The sequence below is a fragment of the Humulus lupulus genome, chromosome 2 (genome assembly GCF_963169125.1).
Source record: "Humulus lupulus chromosome 2, drHumLupu1.1, whole genome shotgun sequence".
In the NCBI taxonomy this organism is placed as follows: domain Eukaryota; kingdom Viridiplantae; phylum Streptophyta; class Magnoliopsida; order Rosales; family Cannabaceae; genus Humulus; species Humulus lupulus.
In genome coordinates this window covers 91,747,518-91,753,759 of record NC_084794.1, presented here as the reverse complement: position 1 = coordinate 91,753,759, position 6,242 = coordinate 91,747,518, and positions in this window count along the sequence as shown.

Below are 6,242 nucleotides of genomic sequence, written 5' to 3'. Positions count from 1 at the left end.
GCCCTCATTGCCCATTTGTATCTCATGGTTTCCCTTTGAATCTTCAAAGGTCTTGAACAATGATTTTTCATAGGTGACATGGACGGTGGCACAAGTATCATACCACCACCCTTTCACCTTGCCTTGGACCGCATTCACCTCACTAAGAGTAGCAACTATGTTTTCCTCTTGAGTTGCATTCACTTTAGGTCATTGTTGGTCTTTTCTATGTCTACACTCTCTAGCATAGTGACCCTTTTTCCCACACACAAAGAAAGGACATTTCTCGCCCTTAAACTTGTTTGGGTTGGTTTTTGGACCCAAAGGTTTCTCATTATCCTTTTTCCCTTTGTTTTTGGGATGTTTTGGTTGTGACACCGCATTTGCTTTGGAAGTCTCTCCATTAGACCCCTCCACAAGTTTATCTCTACATATCGATTCCTCTTCGATTCGAATATGTTTTTGGATTTCCTCCAAAGAATAATCCTCATTTTTATGAAGGATTCTTTTCCCATAGCTCTTCCAAGTTGGTGGTAATTTAGCCACTATAGCACCAACTTGAAAGGCCTCGTGAAGCTCAATCTTTAACACTTTCAATTTATTAACAATAATTTGCAATTCATGTATTTGAGGAAGAATAGGTTTATCACCCAAAAAATTTGAAATCAAAGTATTGAGATATCAAAAACTTTTTGGTACCTTCCTCTTCCACCTTGAACTTTTTCTCAAGTGCATCCCAAATCTCCTTGGTCGATTTGGTCTCGGTGTAGAGGTCATAGAGCCTATCAGATAAGGCGTTGAGGATATGACCCCTGCAAAGAAGGTTAGGCATTTCCTCCTCCCTCTTCCTTCTCTTCTGCACCTCCTCGGGAGTGTCTTTGTCAGATGGCTCGGCTAGAGGAGCCAAGGAAGACTCAAGGATGTAGGCGATTTTGAGAGTGGTTAAAAGAAACCTCACCTTGTCTTGCCACCTAGTAAAATTGGATCCATCAAACCTATCCAATCTCACTAGGTCTTGGTTCATGATCTTGATTGTTTCCCCTTCCATTGAAACAAAAAAGAGATAAGCTTTTGAATGTTAGGAAAATATTGTTTTGCCTCAATGGAAATGATTATAATATTACAAGTAAATATAGATTGATTAAATAAGGTTACAACTCTATAACTGAAAATACAAATAAACTAAAGAAAGGAAGAAGATGATGATGAAGAAGAGAATAGTGAGAATACAACTCTAAGCGAAAGATTACAAGTAAAATAAAGTGTTTAGACCAAATCAAAAGATTACAACTCTTAAACAAAATATACAAGTAAATAGAACAAGAGAATAAGAAGAAAAGAAATAGAATAAAAAGAAGAACAGAAACACAATCAAACTCTCACTAACACAACCTAAGTGAAGAGGATTGGGGATCACCAACTTGAACAAGTTTTAAAACCTTTGTCCAAAAGCTTATTTCCCCCTAACTCAAGCACTAAGGGATCTCTCTCAGATATTGGAAAAGCTTTCTGGAATTATCAAGCCTCAAGGTGTTTCTAGCCAAGTGCTCTAGTGGATAGAAAAGTTGTGTCTTACAAGTGAGCTATAGGCTCCTATTTATAGAGTTTAGAGACACCCTTTGAATTTCAAATTCCACCAACCCACATGGCTGTTACCAATGTTTAATTGGATTAATATGGAATTAAGAAAGAGATTTGGAAGTTATTTGGGTTTTTTGAGTCGTTCAACAAATATTGAAAAAAACTGAAAATTGGTCAGTTTTTTGGCCTGCGGCCATGGCCAGAGACAATGGTGGTCGTGGCCACTGGTCTCTATCCCACAGGCCGCGGCCACTGAATGTTGGTGGCCGCGGCCACTGACCAATTTCAGCACAAAAAATTGTGTTGTTTTTCAAAACAGTTTCAAACCCTCCCAAATGATTTTGTAACACACTATTGGGGTTTAAATCATATCTCTAACAGCCATATCACATATGGCTTTATGAAATTCATCTCAATATTGTGTAACAACAATTTCACACAATAAAGGGTAATATTTGGAAGTTACAAATTTGTAACACCAAATATGTTACATTATTTGGATATATCTCATATATCTAAATATTGTAACTCTCTATTATATGTTACAATATGTGACACACTTTGTCACATTTATTTAATCTAAAACATTATATTATAATATAATATAATTTTTCATTATATTATAAAATAATATAACAGGATCTAACTCGACAGGCAACATGGCTTCATACCCATATGCTAAGGAAAATGGGGTATGACCTATTGTTGTCTGGTGAGAAGTTCTATACGACCAGAGGACTTCAGGTAGCTGCTCTAGCCATGTTCCTTTAGCTTCTTCGAGCCTTTTCTTTAGGGTATCTTTCAATGTCTTATTTACTGCTTCGACTTGCCCATTTGCTTGCAGATGAGCAACTGAAGAAAAGCTCTTGATGATGCCATGCCTTTCATAGAAGTCTGTGAACATGTCACTATCAAACTAGGTGCCATTGTCTGAGACAATCTTTCTTGGCAATCCATATCGACAAACAATGTTCTTGATGACAAAATCAAGTACTTTCTTTGTCGTTATGGTTGCAAGTAGTTCAGCCTCGACCCATTTGGTGAAGTAGTCGACCGCCACCACTGCGTATTTCACCCCACCTTTTCCTGTCGGCAAGGACCCGATTAAATCTATACCCCATACTACGAAGGGCCATGGACTTTGCATTTGCTTTAACTCATTAGGAGCTGCCCGTGGGATCTTGGAAATCCTTTGACACTTATCACATTTTCGCACAAAGTTCATCGAGTCTTCGTTCATGGTCGGCCAGAAATAACCCTGCCTTAGAATCTTCTTTGATAAGCTCTGCCCCCCAGCGTGGTCTCCACAGAAGCCTTCATGTACTTCTTTCATTAGCTCTTTAGCCTTTTCTGATGTAACACACCTCAGCAGTGGGATTGAGTATCCTCTTTGGTATAGAATACCATCAACCAGGATATACCTAACAGCCTGTCTCTGAAGGGTCCTGGCTTTGTTTCTATCTGCTGGTAGTATACCGCTCGTGAGATACTCCAAGTATGGTGCCATCCATGTATCCGCTAACCGAACCTCCATATTGGTTTCGTCTGCTCATATGCTTGGCGCATGTAGCTGCTCAACTGGCACTATATTTAAAGTGTCAGCATCTTTTGCGCTTGCGAGTTTGGCTAAGGCATCTGCGTTTGAATTCTAATCTCAAGGTATTTGCTGGAGGGTATACTTTTCAAATTGCACCAACAGATATTTTGTTTTTTTTCAGATAAGCCACCATTTTTAGGCCTCATGCTTGATACTCCCCTAAGACCTGATTCATTACTAGCTGTGAATCACTGTAAATATCCAGCACTTTTATGTTCATGTCTTTCGCTAACCTTAACCCAGCGAGTAGGGCTTCATACTCATCTTTGTTCGAAGCTGTGAAATCAAACCTAATTGCGCAGTGAAATCGATGCCCTTCTGGCGTTATTAATATCACTCCTACTCCTGCGTGAGCTTCGTTGGATGATCCGTCTATGAATAGTTTCCACGAGGGAGCTTCAACTTGAGGCTCAGGCGCACTAGGCTTTTCACCCTGCTCGCTGGCTGGGAGTTCAGTGAATTCAGCAATGAAATTAGCCAAGACTTATCCTTTTATTGCTGCTCGCGGTGAGTATGTTATATCGAACTGCCCGAGTTCGACTGCCCATTTCAACAAACGACCAGCAGCCTCTGGCTTTTGCAAAACTTACCGAAGGGGCTGGTCAGTCAAGACTGTGATTGGGTGGGCTTGGAAGTAAGGATGTAACTTCCTTGAGGCCAAAATTAGGCAATAGGCTAATCTTTCAATGGGAGGATATCTCAATTCAGCTCCGATTAACCTCTTTCTCACATAATACACCGCCTTTTGCACGCCTTCTTCTTCTCTCACTAACACCGCACTAGCTGCATATTCAGTGATCGCCAGGTATATGAACAAAGTTTCCCCATCTACAGGCTTTGATAAAACGGGAGTCTGCGCCATGTGGGATTTTAAGGCTTGGAAAGCCTGTTCGCAGTCTTCAGTCCATTCGAACTTCTTGTTGCCCCTAAGTAGATTAAAGAAAGGGACGCACTTATCTGTTGATTTTGAAATAAATCTACTGAGCGCGGCAATCCTTCCAGTCAAACTTTGCACATCTTTGATCTTTACTGGCGACTTCATATCGATCAGGGTCTTGATCTTTTCAGGATTAGCCTCGATTCCTCTCGAATTGATGATGAACCCCAAGAACTTCCCTGATCTTACTCCGAAGGAACATTTGAGAGGATTTAGCTTCATTTGATATTTTTTCAGAATGTTGAAACATTCTTGTAAATCCTTCACATGTCCTTTTGCCTTTTTTTACTTTACCAGCATGTCATCAACGTACACCTCCATGTTTACCGCGATCAACTTCTTAAACATGTGGTTAACTAGTCGCTGGTAAGTTGCACCAGCATTTTTCAATCCGAAGGGCATTACTTTGTAACAGTATAGCCCTGTATCGGTCCGAAAGCTAGTGTGATCCTCGTCAGGGGGATGCATACTAATCTGATTGTACCCTGAGTATGCATCCATGAAGGAGAGGATCTCATGGCTTGCAGTTGCATCGACCAGCTGGTCTATCCTTGGGAGTGGGAAGAAATCTTTAGGGCAGGCTTTATTAAGGTCTGCGAAATCTACACAGGTCCGCCATTTTCCATTCAGCTTGGGAACTAGTACTGGATTAGAGACCCACGATGGATAAAACGCCACCCTGATGAACCCATTCTCCTTTAGTTTTTCAACTTCTTCCTTTAAGGCTTTTGATCTTTCTTTATCGAGCAGCCTTCTTTTCTGTTGCACGGGTGGAAAGCTTTTTTCAACGTTCAGGACATGGCTAATGACTGTGGGATCTATCCCAACCATGTCTTTATGTGACCAGGCAAAAACTTCCTGGTTCTTCCTCAAAAATTCCACCAGTGCATATTTGGTTGTTGTTTCTAAATTTTTGCCGACCTTTACAACTCTGGTCGAAAACTCTTCATCAAGCTGGACCTCCTCAAGGTCCTCGACAGGTCCTATATCTTCTTCAAAATCTCCAAAGTGAGGATCTAAGTCTCTATCCTCACTTTGGGCAACACCCTATTTGGTGACTTCATCACCTGATTGGGCTTGTACATCAATGGCCATCTGCAACTTTTCTAGGGGAGCACTCCTCGACATACCCTTCTTGGCCTTAGTGATTGAGGCATTGTAGCACTCCCTTGCTTCCCTCTGGTTTCCCAATACGCGTCCTACCCCTGCGTCTGTTGGGAATTTCATGGCTAAGTGCCATATAGAGGTGACAGCCCGAAGGTCGACCAGTATGTGCCTTCCAATTACAGAATTGTAGGCCGAAGGACAATCAACTACTATGAAAGTAGTGAGTAATGTCCTGGTGGCGGGCGCAGTACCTGCTATTACTGGAAGCCTGATTGACCCTGTTGGAGCGAGCCCCTCACCAGAGAAACCATAAATTGTTTGGTTGCAGGGTTCCAAGTCCTTGACGAACAACTTCATCTGTTCTAGTGAAGATTTATACATGATGTTAACTGAACTTCCTGTATCGACCAGTACTCTTTTCACCATCATGCTGGCAATCTGAACATCCACGACCAGCGGATCGGAATGTGGGAACCGGACATGCTGGGCATCACAATCAGAGAAGGTTATTGCACCGTCCTCTGTCCGAGCCTTCTTTGATGCCGATCCTCCACAGTCATCATCTCGATGTCCTGGTCGTGATGTAGGGTCCGAGCGTATCGTTCCCTTTCCTTTCCGTTGTTTCCCGCAAGGTGCGTGCCTCCACAGATGGTGAGTAAGGTGCCAGCCACGGGGTTAGGCTGTAAAGGTGGCGAGCGTTGGCGTGTAGGCACCTGCTCGTTGCCATCTGGAGCCTCTCGTTGGGAAGCTCCCACGGCATGCACGTATCTTCTCAAGTGTCCTTGTCTAATAAGGAACTCGATTTCATCCTTCAGCTTGTTACACTCGTTCGTATCGTGTCTGTAATCATTGTGAAAACGACAGAACTTGGTCGTATCCCTTTTTGAAATATCCTTTCAAATGGCAGCAGGTCTTTTGTAAGGCACACTGGAAGTTGTGGCCTGATACACCTCTGCTCAAGACTCGACAAGGGCGGTGTAGTTGGTGAACCTTGGCTCATAACAATTTCCCTTTGAGCGCTTACTCTCGGAGGTAGAGGGT